This window comes from Nyctereutes procyonoides, unplaced genomic scaffold (genome assembly GCF_905146905.1).
Source record: "Nyctereutes procyonoides isolate TBG_1078 unplaced genomic scaffold, NYPRO_anot_genome, whole genome shotgun sequence".
NCBI lineage: Eukaryota > Metazoa > Chordata > Mammalia > Carnivora > Canidae > Nyctereutes > Nyctereutes procyonoides.
The window spans coordinates 26,838,466-26,854,261 of record NW_026575133.1 but is presented as its reverse complement, the minus strand read 5'-3'; the positions used below and the strand labels follow the sequence as shown (position 1 = coordinate 26,854,261).

At 48.7% G+C, this 15,796-nt stretch overlaps 1 protein-coding gene across 6 annotated transcripts in view; it reads left to right on the top strand.

Annotated features, from left to right (window-relative positions):
* Positions 1-15,796, top strand: part of CTBP2 (C-terminal binding protein 2) — a 156,432-nt gene that overhangs the window by 43,386 nt on the left and 97,250 nt on the right. For all 6 annotated transcript variants that reach the window (XM_055345864.1, XM_055345862.1, XM_055345859.1 and 3 more), the window contains one exon: positions 5,237-5,338. The gene's annotated coding sequence lies outside the window, so the exon portion shown is untranslated. The remainder of the gene's footprint in view (positions 1-5,236; positions 5,339-15,796) is intronic.

Sequence of the window (15,796 nt, the reverse complement as noted above, 5' to 3'; positions counted from 1 at the left end):
TTAATATGGTTTATTTATTATTAGGCAATAGTGAGTGGAATTGAATCCTGGGGAGGAATAACCTGGCTGCGCCGAGGCGATGGCATCTCAGATCACACCGTGTTAATTCTGTCGTGACCGACGTGCAGGGAACATTTTGCTCTTCGGTGAACGTTGTCCTTTCCTTACTTTTTCCCATGTAACAGCTAAACCAGAATTCTGTACTGCTTCATGTCGGTGGGCTGGGCCTTTCTGGGATGAGTTAACAATTGAAGTCTAGGGATCCCTGGGTGGCGCAGCGGTTTGGCGCCTGTCTTTGGCCCGGGGCGCGATCCTGGAGACCCGGGATCGAATCCCACATCAGGCTCCCGGTGCATGGAGCCTGCTTCTCCCTCTGCCTGTGTCTCTGCCTCTCTCTCTCTCTTTCTCTGTGACTATCATAAGTTAAAAAAACAAAAAAAACAAAAAAAAACAAAAAAAAACAAACAATTGAAGTCTGGGCAGGCAGAGGGGTGGGGGTGCCATCCTGGGCCACTTGGGCTGTATATTGCAGTTGGCCTGGCATCCTGACTGGAGCGCAGATCCCACCTGTGGCCCAGCGTGCTCAGAGGCAGAAGGCTGCCCCCCCGCACCCCCACTGCTGGCCCGTCCTGCCCCCATGTTGCTCCCCAGCAGCTCCCCAGGCATGTAGATCGATCGCCTGGCTCTGCCCAGACTGCTGGGGGAGCCCTGATGCCATCTCGTTAGTCTTGGCGGATTGCTTTGCCCCCCACAAACTCATAGTGACCCTGAAGAGAGTGGGCCGACTGGAGATGGGAGTTCTTGCCCTGAGAGAACAGCTGAGGTGGCCAGGGTGTGAACCAGGGGCTGGTAAGTATAGGACCCGGTGTGGAGACAGTGGAACAGGGGCCCAGGGCGCTCATGGCATCCTGTGAGATGCTCTCCTGGTTGTTGGCATGTGTTCATCCACCTGGTCCAGAACGACTTGTGACCCAGGCAGGTCTGTTTTACAAGGCGTTTGTGTTCTCCATGAGCTTCTAGGTTCCACGTCTGCCTGAGGCTTTTCCTTGTCTGTTGCCTTTGAACTTGAGACTGTTGAGGGGACCTGCTGTGTATATCAGGGAAAGTCCCTGGCTGGCACCCCCTTTCTGTGCCTTCACGTCCCTATTAGTGGTCCCATCGCTAAGGGTCACTGCCGTCTCACACTGAACAGTGATAGGGGCCTCAGTCTGCAGCAGGAGGGGAGAGTAGATTGAAACAGGTTTTGCATGAGGAGTGGACCCATGGACCTTCAGGTCATGAGGGGCTCCCCCGGGACCTACCCAAGGCCCTTAAGAGAAAGCTTACGGCTTTTGTTTCTGTTAGTCTCTCCTGTAGCCCCCACCACCCATGGCAGGACAGGATGGGCATTTTAAAGCCTCGATGACCCGAATATGAGGCAGAGCAGAGAATCCAGATGGGGCTCAGGTCGGCCCCAATGGTAACACGAGCTGGCGTGGCACATCAAAGTTGAGATGTACGAAGTAGCGTGTGAAGTATAACACACAGAGCAAGTGCAGTCAGTGGGCCTTTTCCGTGGAGGATGTGGCAGGTGGTGGGAGGGTGGGAGAGCCCAGGCTGAGCCGCCGTGTGCTCCCCTCACTGCAGTTTGGATGCTGGAGGGCAGGACACAGGAGCCCTTGGGAAAGACACTGAAGTTGAGGCAGGACAGGTCCTTCTGGAATGAGCCAGGACAGAGCCTCGCGGGCCCACTGCTGCACCAGCCTTTGTAGAGCTTGGTCTGGCTCTTCACAGATTTCCCAGGTTTCCATCTCATTCCGGCTCAGAAAAGTAATCTTACTTAACTGTATACCTAATAGTAACTTTCATAGGCCTGACTTCCTGTAGAAGGAACTAGAAATCCAGGAGGAGAAGTTCCTTCTAGGCCATGTGTCCTGAACTGTCTGTTCCCATCTGTAGGCAGCCCCAGGACATGGCCTGGCTGACGCTCCCCCAGATTTCTGGGTGCTGCTGTGCCCTCCGGTGTGGGCGGGGTGCTCGCGAGGGCTTGCCCCATGACTCCCCAAAGGTGGGCGGAACACATTTGCCACGGGATGTGGAATAGCTTCGCCCAGGTGATGGCACAGGCAAAAAATAGGAGCCTTTCACCCCGGCCTGATGGGGGACCTGACTGGCATTCACCCACCGTGGCCAAGGCCCTCAGTGGGACCCCTGCTTGGGCTGGAGGTTGCCTGTGTAGGAGCCGTGGTGACTTTACGCTAAGTCCTTCCTGTGCCTTCATGCATCCTCCTGAAACTTCTAAATCGTGACGGGTCTGCGTGGCACTCTGGTGCGTTGAGCTGCCCTCGAGTATGCACGGAAACCGGGGTCTGTGGATTCGTAGCCTTTCCGCGGCTCATGGTTGTGTGTTTGTCGTTGTTTTTGTTTTTGAAGGTTTTATTTGATGGAGACAGCGCAAGCAGGGGGAGCAGCGGGAGGAAGAGGGAGAAGCAGGCTCCCAGCTAAGCAGGAACCCTATGGGGGACTCGATCCCGGGACCCCTGGATCATGACCCGAGTGGAAGGCAGACACCCAACAGAGCCGCCACCCAGGTGCCCTCTGGGGCTCCGGCTTTTAAAAGTACTTCTTCCCACCTCCAAGTAACAGAGGGCCCCGGCTTTCAACATCCTGGCAGTCTTCCAAGCCTTTTTTCATGTTCTCCATCTGCTGCTACTAAGCTGTCCCTGTCGGCTTGGGCCATCGCAGGCTCTCCTGAATTTGTCACCTCTTCTGTGAAGCCTTCTAAAAGGGCAGAGTTGTCTGTTCTCTTTTTAGTTTCACTATGAAGTATCTCAAAGTAAAAATCCCCCCCCCCCCCGTAAAATGTTACCTTGTTAGTATATTTCTCTTTAGACCTTCCTTTAAAAACAAGAAGTCTCTTTACACTGCTCAATTTCACCTCCCCAACATCTTTTCTTTCCCTCCTTCCTTTCCAAAGGGGAGCTCTTCTATTGTTACATAGTCAATCCCTGAACTACTTGGGGACACCCCCCCCCCCCCGGCAGTCAGATCCACATAGAACTTTTGAGTTCTCCCAAACTTAATTACCAATAACCTATGATTGACTAGAAGCCTTAATAATGATATAAACAGTCGATAGATGCGTTTCGTATGTTACCTGTATTATGGGCTGTATTCTTATAATAAAGCAAGCTTGAAAAAATAAGTAAGAAAATCATCAGAGAAAATAACGTTTACAGGACTGTACTCTTGTTGAAAAAAAATCCATGTATAAGTGGACCCGCACACTTTACTCACTCCCATGTCATCCAAGAGTCAGATGTGTGTATAATCTCCCCACGTTTTTGGAAACGCATCATTTATATGTATCCATATACATTCAGTTGTCTGTTGTGTAAGTGCTGGAAACAGGAATGAAATGGGAGCCTGTGACCTACTAGGACAAGCAGTACTAGACTGAGGATATAGATTCTGTTACACAGTTAGTTAAATATTTGATTTTGTTTTCAGCTATGGTCCACACCTGGAGAAATTTAGATATGAATCACATGGGATCAAGACATTTAACACTGAAGAGACTTGGAGATGGTCAGGGTATGAAACAGCCTGGCAGCTGGAGCAGGAAGGTGTTACAGAAGATATCTAGGAGATGGGTTTTGAAGGGTGCACAGGAGTTAGCTAGGCAAGCTCTGGCCTCCTGAAAATTTCAGGATAGTTCCTAGGTATGGTAAATCATACCCTGATTATAGAGGTCCCCCTTTTTCCGGCTAGTTCTACAGAACCGTGCCTGCCCTTGACTCAGTTCTAGTTTTATTGTGGGATCTGGTTGATGTTGGAGCACCCAGATCCTCTGCTATGTTGTGCTGAATAGAGAACACAAATAGGTTCTTTTGAATGGGTAGTGGATGGACTTAGGAGGCCCAGTGGTTCCTTTCTCTGACTGGCTGTGTTATTGAGCAGCTTATGCCACAGGATTGGTTATGCTAAGAGATGACCCTATTGTTTTAAAGGAGGAGAAAGTGAGGAACCTGGGTGTCTTGGTTGAACATCTGACTCTTGACCTTGGCTCAGGTCTTGATCTCAGGGTCGTGAAATCAGACCCCTTGTTGGATTCCATGCTAGTTGTGGAACCTACTTTAAAAAAAAATTAAAGGAGGAAAAAGTATATTAAGAAACTCTTAGCACACACAAACTCTAGCTTCCCAAGACTCGAATGGTTTGAAGTAGAATGTAGCCGGGAAGCTGGTTTCTGTGATATCATACCCTTTTTGAAATATTAATCAACCATCTGAATCCTGATTGATTATAAGATGGGCTTGGGAATGGTCAGGGTTTGGCTGCAACAGTTCATTTCCAGGACGTGTAGCTCTCCTTTCTCACGGGTCTTGAGAAATACTACCTTGAAACATGGACAGTCAGGTTGCGTGACAAGTGCAGTGTTGCAATCCTGTCTGTTCTTCATGGGAAAGTCACCGAAGAGGCACTTGGACACACTCGTCCGGGTGCTTGCCTGTGCTGCCTGCCCCAGGAGTACCTTCCCCACCTGCCCCTCTTACGACTCCGTGCATATAGGAAGTGGTTCAGATAAGCGATGGTACCGCAATAGATTTCCTCTTCGTCCCTTGTATAGTAAAATAAATGTGAGTGCTGTTTAATGCATCACCTCATTTCATATTGCATTTGCCAAGAAAGTGCAATTTTATTGAACATTAGGATTGAATTCTTAACTGAGTAATCAATTTCAGTAGTAAGTTAAAATGCCTTCTATTAATGGACAACTGCAACCGTTAATCAGAGTTACAGTGGATTAACAGTTGTCAGCATTTATGCTAATAGCACTTATAAACCATGGGCGTATGAATTGCACTTTATACTTCCATATTTCTCAAACAGTTGGTAATACTTTTTGCTTGCAGGTATTGATTGTGTTGTCCTTTGCTTGCTACTTGGAGATGTAAAGAGATGTAAATGACATTTTCACGGTGATGACACAATATCACCTTCTGGTCTTGCACACTTGGCTTTGTGTCAAAATAGATGGAAAGGGTTCATTTGTTCTGGTGCTCTACTGTTTAATTTGATCTGGTGTGTGACTAAAGCAAGACAAATAGTATTTTTAATGAAACCATTTAATAACCTCTGGTAGCTTAGAATCGAAGGCATTGGAAAAATGCAATTAAGGAATGGCTAGATGTAAACAACAGGAAAAAAAAAATCACTGCTTCAGCTCCACTGACCCAATTCATTGTACTTTCAGACTTTCATCGCCTTAAATGGTTTTGAACCAATGAAGCTGGATTCCCTTACGAAGACGGACAGCCCATCGTGTGAACTATAGTTTGTGGACAGATTTATATTGGTGAGTTATTATAAAATATCTCCAGGTAAAAGCTCAGGTTTTTTAAAACCCCTCTGGAATGCGTTTTCAATTAGTTGATGACTATGGATTGCCAGCAGGCTTTGGATGTTTCATTGCGATGTCTAATAGCAGGATCCTATTGATTGTCTTTCAATTAATTGCATCTGGTATTTTCATTTATCAAAAGCAAAATACATGTAATTAACTCTGAAGCAATATAGTTCAGTGTAAAGTGATTGTTTCTGCTGTCGCTGCTGCTACAGAGATAAGTCAACGGAAATTATACTACTAGGAAACTCAAGGCAGAATGGAAGTCGTGTTAGGACTTCTCGACGTATTAATTACAAAGAATAAAAATGAATTAGGGAAATAGTCTCATGCCACCCCAAAGACGCGTGAGTAAAAAGGTAGATGGATGTCTTTAGAAAGAAAGCAGTTTGCTGATGAAGGCATAGTTCTAATGAGCTTAGATTTTTAGAGTTACCAACCTCTAGAATGTCTTGAACATGAAATGATTTTTTTCTGGTGCAGTTGACTGGGGGTGTGGGTGTGTGCAGAAGAGAGCATTCAATTTTGCCTGTGCTCGCTCCAGAGTGTGGCTGAGAAAATCTCGATCGATGGTAGTTCAATCCTTTACCCAGAGCAAGGTTTGGAGGTCCAGGGTCTAGTCACAACACGCCACTTGCCATTTTTCACAAAATCTGCATCTTACTCAAAGTCTCAAAATGGCAACTTCTCAGAAGTGATTGATGTTTCTCTTGCTGGAAAAAAATGTTTTCTCCTTGAGCTAACAGCGTCATTTAAAAGCAAGAAAAAGAGTGTGAGAGCAAATTTTCTCGGTGTCCTTTCTGTCAAACCCCTGGGCGTGTTGCCCGAAGTGTTAGGGATAGCATCAAGCCTCTGGTTCGGGGAATGGGCAGGTGTACCCCTGTGGGCTTGGCCCAGCTTCCTCGGAGCTGGGCCCTGTTAGAGACCTCCAGGGCAGTATTCCTCTATAAGCACGAGTGGGTGGGAGGTTGAACACAACCACAGCCTGAACCTAACTAGCAGGGAGGGTTGTGGCCCAGGGAAGGGTCTCCCTGTGTGTTTCCCCATCCGCCTATGGGATAGAGTCAGGAGGAGATCCTGATGTGAGATGACCCTGGGACCTGGGCCTGCTTGCCAGCAGTTACCTCTTACAGGCGTTTGGAGGTCGTAGGTGTGAATTCAGTAGTTGGACTACGATGATCCCCAAGATCCTTGTCTTTTATGACTAAACTTGGTGTGGACGTCTGGAAGCCACTCCCGAGAGTGACCCAAGAGGGCTTGCCCGACCAAAGGCCATAGTAGAGTATATAGTTCAGAGGACTGCTTATCAGAGGAGACTCCATAGTCTTGGAACAATTCCAAGAATCTCAGCATCGGGGAGGACGAGAGACTAGAAATACCGAACATTCTTTGGGGGAAATGAGTGTATTTATTATTAAGTCATGATAGCCACTCTGAACTGTAGACACTGAGTTTTGCCTTTGGGGCCAATGTTAATTCCTTTCTTTCACCCATTCTTCTAAGAGAAACTTTTAAGATCCTGTCTGCTGGATTCTCAGGCAGAGGTGATGTTGTTATAAAATCTTTGTGGGCTTGGGGTTCCTGGGGTGTTGGTTTCAGTATTGGGTGCTGGGGCCAAAGATGGTTTTGGGGTCGTGGTAACAGTGATGTAAATCCATTGGACTTGCACAGGTGTCCAGTTCCATATCCAACCATTGGCAGTGCCTGTTGGCTGGGGGAGCAGAGTGGAGTGGGGGGTGGGTGGGGGCAACATCTCCATTAGATAGCCAAAACTTGAGCATAACACCTAGTACGTTTTGTAGACACCACAGGGTTGGAAAACTATTTCCTCTAAAGATAAGAATGTGGGAATTCATTGTAAAAGATGAAATGGACTTTAAAAAATATAAAAAATGTTGTTGAGTTACAGCAATTTCATTTGACTTCGCCTGATAGTTGAACCATGGCAGGCTCCTGTTTATTGATGGTCTTGACCTCCAAGAGAAGAACAGTTAGCATTGCATCTGTATCAGAATGCGATTGCAACACGGTTCCTGATAACACATTTTTCCTGAGAACTGAGCATGCTCAGACAGCCTGATCTATCAGCTCGTTCCCACTTCTGTGTTTGGGGCATAATTTTGGGGAAATGCATTTTGATAACATCTTGGAGGAGCTCGAGATGTTTGGTAGCACACTGAAGTTGACCATAGTTGGAGCATGGCTGTTGTGCCGGGAGGATGCTCTCTGTGTCTAGAACCAAGCCCTGTTGGCCTGGTGCCCCCAGCCCTGAGTATCTGGTAGTGTAGTTTACCTTTGCCCCAACCACCCTCACAAGTACAGGGTGGAGTCCCACATGTCCCTAGAAGGCATGTGTTCACTCTCGGAACTCTTCTCTATGGCTTGTCACTATGCCCAGTCGATTGTAAACCCCCCCCCCCCCGCCGCCTTTTCTTCTTTCTTTTTTTTGGGGGAGAGGCACCTCCCCAGTCAGCCCCACCTGTGGTCTATACATAGCAACATAAGAGGGACAGCTTGCCTTGCAGCCTGAGGAAAGACCACGTGTTGATTTCAACCCGGTAACTCACCTGCTGAGGTCTCTGGTCTAGACAGATCTTGTTTAATGTGGGCAGAGGAGAAGGAAGTTAGATGTTTTGCACAAAATCTCATGAAAAGCCACAGCCTCAGAATGGCAAACCTCTGAGGCTCTAGAACCATTTGTACGTCCTTTTTGACCTTCATATTTTTGAGTATGTCCTCACTTAAGAGCATTATGTGCTTCTTAATTCTAGACTTCATTATTTTGGTTTATGACCTTTTAAAAATAAATTTCAAATGAAACCTTTCAGTTTTCTTCCTGCAGAGAGTCTCATTTTGTCATTATGAGTGAATAATGGCATGCGAAGTTTTTATATCCTGCATTTTTGTTGTGGTTTTGCTCTTCGTCCTGTGTGTTATTTGTTAAAATGACAACGTGGAGTGCCCTCTGGTTTGCCGATTTCTCCTAGAACCCGACCGTTTGTTCTCCGTCGGTTCAGATGGATCATTGTTGCTCTGGTGCCGTTTTGTTATTAAGCGTTAACATTTGCAGCAGCGCCCAGTTACCTCGCGATTGCAACAAAGGTGGTTAGGGAAGAATAAGCGTCCTTTTTGTTGAATGTCTACAAATAAATGGAAATGCAAATCAAAGCTTGTTGCCTTTATTCTGTAAGATGATGGCTGGGTAGCGGTGGCTGTGGTTTGGCAAAGACGTGGCAACGTATCCAGCTGCTTGCACCCAGAGAAGCTTGTGCACGGTGTTATTTTGACAGATCATAATAATAATGATGTGAAAGCTCAACCCCTTTCATAAGCTCCCCCCACCCCCTGGAAGGCGACAAGCTGAGGCCTCTGGGGGACTGGTGACGGATGTGCCTGGCAGGTGGGGAGAGCCTCACCCAAGCCTGCCGTGGGCACCAGGCTGTGCTGGCCATCTGCGGTGTGGCTTCAGTGGGCCAGCAGGGTTCCGTGAAGTGAAGCCCTTTGCCTGGTCTTTGGGGCCTCTGCCCTGTTTCTGCCAAGACCGATTTCCTTCCTGAAAAACAGAAGGGTAAGTATTGCCCTACTCTATAAAACCAGCAGCTACACTGTGGGGTGGCCGTGTTGGTCCTGGCACTGTGGCCTCCGGGGTCCTCCTGAGCTCTCAGCCTGCACTGGGGACGTGTGATCCTCCTCCAGTTTTTCGGCCAGAGGCAAGACTGCCAACATCGGGAACCACAAATCAGAGAAGGCTTCGCAGGGCCTTCTATCTGCAGGGGAACTCTCTCTAGATGAGAAACAGCCAAGAGGCTGAGCTGGGGGGTGGGAAGATGCTGCTGGAGCTCCAGCCAGCTCTGTGGAGAAGGGAGGAGGGCCCCAGCTGGGCTCTGGGTTCTTGGGTCTTGTTTGGATTTTATTTCCTGAGCCCCAGATCCAAGCTCACTCAGGAGCCGTTCTCTGGGAGCTGTTGATCCACCCGGGCCTGTTCTTTCCTACCGAGAACCTCAAAATCCTAGTGTGGCTTCTGCGTAGAAGCCCGAGATCTGTTTCTGTTCTCAAGAGTTTCTCCTTGTCTGCCCCACACGGGTCAAACCTCCAGCCCCCGGCTCGTCCTGGTGGGTTTGTTTCCAGCTGTCGGTACTGTTGCCCACCTCCCACTCCTCAGGACTGCTGGTTCCAATCACGGCCAGTTCGCCAAGCCAGGGAGGCGCGGAACGAAACACAGGGTCTTAATTTTCTCTCTGTCATCGTGTGTCCAGAGTAAGCAAGCTTGTCTGTAATTCCCGGGGTTCCCGGCCAGGGTAGGCCTCTGCCGAATTGTGCTCCCGCTGGGGGGGCCCGGCTGGGGAGTGATGGTTCCCTGTGACCCTCTCCCCTGCTGGGGCAGGAGTTGTGACCCCGCGGAACCCCATCTACATGTCGTGCTGGGAAACATGGATGTGTGGCCCACCTGCCTTTCCAAGATCCCTGTTGTATTAAAGTGAGGAACTTGATGGTCCTATCTCTTTGCCCGCACATGGGACCTGTGAGAGGATAGGGCTGGAGACCCTGACCATGTGGCCCAAGCTCTGGCTTCCCCGTGTCCCCCTGAAACGCTGCAATAGTGTGACGTGCTTTGCCAGCAGCATCGCAGGACCCCATTGTCGTTGGTGACAACTCCTGGGGCCCCTGGTCTCAGATACGTTCCTCTTCTCTAGCATGTGACCAGCCTGTCCCTCCCCAGCACATGGTCCACATGGAGTGGGGGCTGAGTGTGGCCACGGTGCAGGGCTCGTGTGCGCAGAGCACGCCCCTGCGCGACCAGCCGTCTGGATGCCCAGACAAGCCCCAGACAGAGGCTCTCCTACCCCTGGTCTCTCCCAGTGGACGGCCGGGAACAGTAGCCCACGTTCCGGGACATCCAGAGGCGATTGGCAGCAGACAGATCCAGAGGCTTGGGGAGTGTTTGGAGATTATAGGGAGGAGCTGAAGGAGGTGATGGCCTGCAGGGTTAGAGCCCTGCTGGTCCGAGGAGATACTTTATGTTGACGCTAAGTTTCATAAGGATTGTGTATTTTGGTGTGTGAGTGGACAGGAAAGTGAACTGTCTCCTATAAAAAAACTGGCACCTCTCATCCGGCATTGTAAGGGTGATTAACAGCAGAGGGAAAGGTGTTTTTTTTGTTTTTTTGAATTTTTGTGTAGGCTTGTGTGTTGTCACCGTTACTACGACTTCTAGAATGCATTAGACCAGTACCTTTATTTAACGTGGTATGAGTTATAACTAGTTCCTGCCGTGCCCCCAACAAGGATTTTATGGAGGGACACATGCTGCCTCCCCAGGTTCAAGTGTGATCTGGTGTGACTTTAAATTTAGCCTCCGCTCCCCCTGCTACAGATGCTAATGAAACACTCCACATACAGCCCGTGTGACACCGAAAGAGCCCTGGTATTTTCAGAGTCTGTCATAATCTAGTTTCTGGATCCTGATTTAAGCATTTTCTGAAGTGAGGTTTTGGGTAATGGCTGGAGAATCCAGTTCTCCTTGGGCCTATTGCCTGGGGTTCCTTGCTAGCTCCCAGCAGAGTACCTTTGCTGGATTGATTGGTCCATCCATCCATCCAATCTATCAAAGCCACGCCCACTGCCCCCTCATCTCCTTTTGGCAACTTGGCCACTACTACCTGGTCTTGTGCTATTAAAAATAAAGTCTTGGTTCACCTGAGTGCATTTGCAATTCATTTTTTCTGCATAGCAATTAAGATCATTTCCCTAGAGTTGTACCAGTTAAAGATAAATAGGAGATTTTGAAAGAAAATGCTATGTAATTCGTTGGTTTTTGGATGGGGGCCATGGTTATACATGAGGATGTATGTGTACCATGAGTGGGGTCCTGTGCAGGGGGGGCTGAAATGAGCACTTTCCTAGACTTCTCAGAAGCAGCCTGAGCAGTGACATTTATACATATTTTATTATGTGGGTTCTTGAGGCATGGGGAGCAAACAAATCAATTTCTCAGCAGTATACTATTTAAAAGAACTGCCACCAGCCTGTGGGGTGAGTTGGAGAGGGCTGTTAAAATTAATCCTATATGGCCAAAAGATAGAACGTTAGGGGGGAAAAGTTAGTGTGCGGGGGTAAGCACCCAAACCGTGCATGAGGAGCAGCTCTGAGCATCTGATCGCCGTGTTTAATTTCCACTTCTTCATAAATGTGCACTCATGACAGTGGCTCCCACAAAGGATCCCGATCTTTTCTCCATGCGGACAGGATCGGGTGTCCCCGCGTGAGCTTCTAATTGCTCCGTGTGGAGTGGGCCTGGATTTATCGGACTGTGTCGTGCTCCCTCTTCATGGGGGAGATTTGCAGAAAAGGAGTCTTGGTGGTAAAGCTATCTGGTTCCTGTGCCTTGTAACCCAACACGTTTTCTGTGATCGCCTCCCCTCTTCCGGTTCAGCTATACATTGTTTAACTCAAAGGAAACCTTTGTTGGCCTGGACAGGGTGTAACCTGCAACTCCTTGAAAAATTCAGCCGGAGCAGGGCAGCGCGGGCTATCGGTTTCCATGGGGCGCGGGGGTGAGGCCGTTCAGAGGGCTGCTGCTTTGGCTCTCTCTTCCCGGGGCAGCTTGGGACGCGGGCATGGCAGTTGAGGGTCACGGGACTGCCCCTCCAGTGCTGGCAGCCTCTGTGGACTGAACATTTCTGTCTGTTTCCCACTGTCTGGGAACTCAGGACTGGGAGGCTCTGTGTTCTGGGAGGTCTAGACCCAGTCACGCTGCCCTTCACCCCTTGGCCTCCTGTGCGCCTCTTACTAGGATCGCCTGCTGGGACTGGCTTTGCTGGGTCCTCGCGTGGGTTCCCTGAGTGCAGGAGGTGACCTGTTATCTGGGTTCCCTGAGTGCAGGAGGTGACCTGTTATCTGGGTTCCCTGAGTGCAGGAGGTGACCTGTTATCTGCTGTGAGCCCTTTAGTCATTGTGAGTGCAGATTTTCTGTGGGATTTTAATCTCTGATGATGCCAAGCCTTCAGACTCTTATCAGGTGAAAGGAGATCATAAAGGTTAAGGAGCAGTGCTCTAATTACGTGGAACCTTCCAGAGTTGATGACCGCAAACTTCCTGAGGTAGAAGCCTTGTGCCCTGCCCCTGTCACCTTTATTTCTCCATACACGGTCCACATGTAACAGATTCAGCAGGACTGTTTATTGAACGAGTGGATCCCAGACTGCGATGGGGTCAGGGAGGTGTGGAATGTCTGGGCCTACGCAGCAAAACCCATCCCAGCATCTGTCTGGAAGGCAGGGTTAGCTTGGGAGTGGTTTCTGCATACAGAAGGCCAACCAGCATGGTACGCTACCTGTCCAGGGGGAGGTATATGTGTTCCTGAGATAACAGAGCCGTGTTCCCAAGCTCTCTGAGGCAGGAAGGCAAAGGCATGCCTTGCCCTCCTCTACATGAAGGTAGGGTGGGGAGTCTGAATTTAGTGTGGCTTGTGGATCCAGCTGCACCCTGCTGTGCTTGCAGTAGCCTCATTGACAAGAGGGCTTGCAGGTCCAGCTTCCATGACCACGTCTGAGCAAGGGACTCAGGACAGCAAGAAGGCCCAACTGTCTCCCAGAGCTTGGTGGCCCGGAGTCCCTTGGGACTGAAGGACAGATGGCCTGGGTATCAAATTCCTCCACAGACCCAGCGTGGTGGCCGCCTGCTTTGCCTCCTTTGGAGATTTGCAAGCCAGTATTTTCCTGCATGTGGAACTGACACCCCTGGCCCCACAGTTGAAAACCTTCGAGAGTCCTGGCTTTTCATAATTCGGTCAAAACTCCCTGCTACTTCCTAATTACAGCAGAAGATGACCTCTAAACCGCGACATAGGATTGCAACTTCCTCTAGGAAGGAGGATTCATATTGATTTGTACTCTGATCTCCCACGGGCTTAAGTGGCAGCACCGCAGAGGCCTGTTTAAGGCCGGAAAGCCTTCTGCCTGTGTGTTTAAACAGAGCAGATTGATGCAGCGTTCGACTTGGCCAGGAAGCAACCCAGCTCTTTAGCACGGAGCTCCATCGTAGCAGCCGCTCCCTCCAGCAGCCTGATGGCTTTGGCACCTCTTCCGCATGTTTGTACGGGGAAGGTAAAGAAAGAGTCCAGTTACAGAGGCAAAGACTTGGCCAGGGCCCTGGTGATGGATGGTGGGGGCAGGGGTGGGAGGATCCTGTGGGCAGGGCCAGGAAATGCTTGCAGGGCCACCTGATGGCCTTGACTTTGGGCAGACAGGAGCCTTCTGTGCAGAGTGCCCCAGGCTCCCCCTCTGTCAAATGGGGGTGATTAGTGGTGCTTAATCTCAAGAGTTTGGGTGTTCAGGGAAACTCTCACTGAGGAGGGCTTAGCCAGGTACCTGGTCCACGGTAAGGGCTTCATGGGGATGACTGATCCTATATCCTCCTCATTATTTGCAGCTTAGGAAATGAGCTAGCCATGCTATGGCTTGAGGGGTAGCTCTGGGGACTTCCCCATGGCCAGAGAACACATACTCGTGGTCTAGGTTACTTGGACATTTAGATGAAAGGTGGCTAGAACACTAGACTTCTCGCATGTGACTTTTCTGTTGTCGTTGCCTCCTGGGACTTTGGAAGTAAGGCATACTTCCCCATCCAGTCAGCCTCGCAGTGATGTTTCTTCAAGGGCTGAAGGGTGTAGGGTTCCCTGAAATCTTTCCCACATAGGCACATTGGATTTGAGTTCTTATTTTTGCAAGGGTGAGCCAATCTGAGCCACAGGGAGACAGAGGTGTTGGAGTCAAGGTTCTGTGCCCAGATGTGACCAGCAACCTGGAGACCCATTTAGTAATGTGGTTTATCACTGGGAACGGGTCATCACTCTCCTGTCAGTGGCCCAAGGTCTCTGCGATTTGCCTGTACGTCAAGCGTGACCGAACATGGAGTGTGAAGCCAGCGGCGGTGGGTCAGTCGTGGAGAGGGCCGGCATCCAGAGCCTTGCTGGGAATGGCCCATGAGCACGACGGCCTCTTCCCACGAAAGGCTGTTCGATTCAGGTCACCAGGTTTGGACTCCTGCGTTTTATGGCAAAGTCTGAAAATGCAGATTTGTAGCAACCAATGTTAATGAATTCAGACTGTTTGAATTTCACACTGAATAATGGCTGGAATTATCAGAGCCAGGGGCTTATGAAATCCTTGGATCGTTGTAATCTTTTCTCAAGATTCAATTGATAGCATGATGTAATATCACATTACTTTTATTAACAGTCCTGGTCATAAAAGAAACACACCTATTAGGATAGGAGAATTGAGTAAAAATAGTGGTAATAACAAGACAATTTGGAATATGTAATATATTCAGTAAATTTCAAAATGCCGCATCTCATTTGAAATGCAATGTTGTGCCCATAGATATTGAATGCAATACCTCTGTACCCTAGGGCTTCCTCTTTTCTACATTAAAAATACTCTATTTAAATGCAGATTTTGATTTGCAATCTAGGAAGAAAATTCAGAAAGTATGGGAAGAAGGACAACTCTGCATCTATTATCAATTTTGGTTCTGTATTATTCTTGCTCTTACTCTGCTGTGCTTTTCTCTCACACCCTCTTCTCCCCCAGAAGGTAGTTTCTGAACGTACAAGTAAGGAAAAGGCACAGAGTTTCAGAGGATGATCCTGTTATTACACTTTGGTCTGTCTGAGAACACTCTGCAGCTTACACCTTCCCTGGCCAAGTGGAAGAAACAACAAAGGCCCCCCCCCCCCCCCCAGGTTGCTTGACAGGGGGCAGGAGCCTGGGAATTTCTCCTTCTGAACTGAGTGAGTGGCCACAGGAGGGGATGAACACATGCTTAGGGGTCTGTTAATACTTACCTGCGTTGGTAGCATTGAAGCGGTTTTCATTTCAGAATCTACTGCTGCTGCTTCTGTGGGTGTGTGTGCGCGTGCGTGCACGGAAGTGTATTTATTTCTGTTGCTTTTTCCCCTAGAATCGAGTACCTTCCCTGGAAAACCCGCGGGACAGCCTATTGCTGGATGTGAATGTCGGGAAGATGTTAGGGCTGCCCTTCTCAGCACAGAAGTGACTTGTTTGATGTCGAGCTTCGGGTACCAAAGAAATGGATTTATAGCTTTTGACATTCTACTCTTAGAATTAATTAGGTGGCTAATCATTATAAATACCATTTACTTTTCCTGTTGTCTGCATTTAATAGAGCATCTTCTGCTATATGCACTTGTCAGCTTCAAACTGAGAGTTGTGTTTGGGCTTTTATGATCTGCCAAGGGAAAATGAAAGTAAATTCTTTATAATATGCTAATTGATCTATTTGGGAATTTTTAGATATAGACAACATCTGTGCTTGCCAGTAACATAGTTAATAGCTTCCGTTCTTCAACATAGAAGGTTTTCACGGTCTGTATGTGACCTTGCTGAG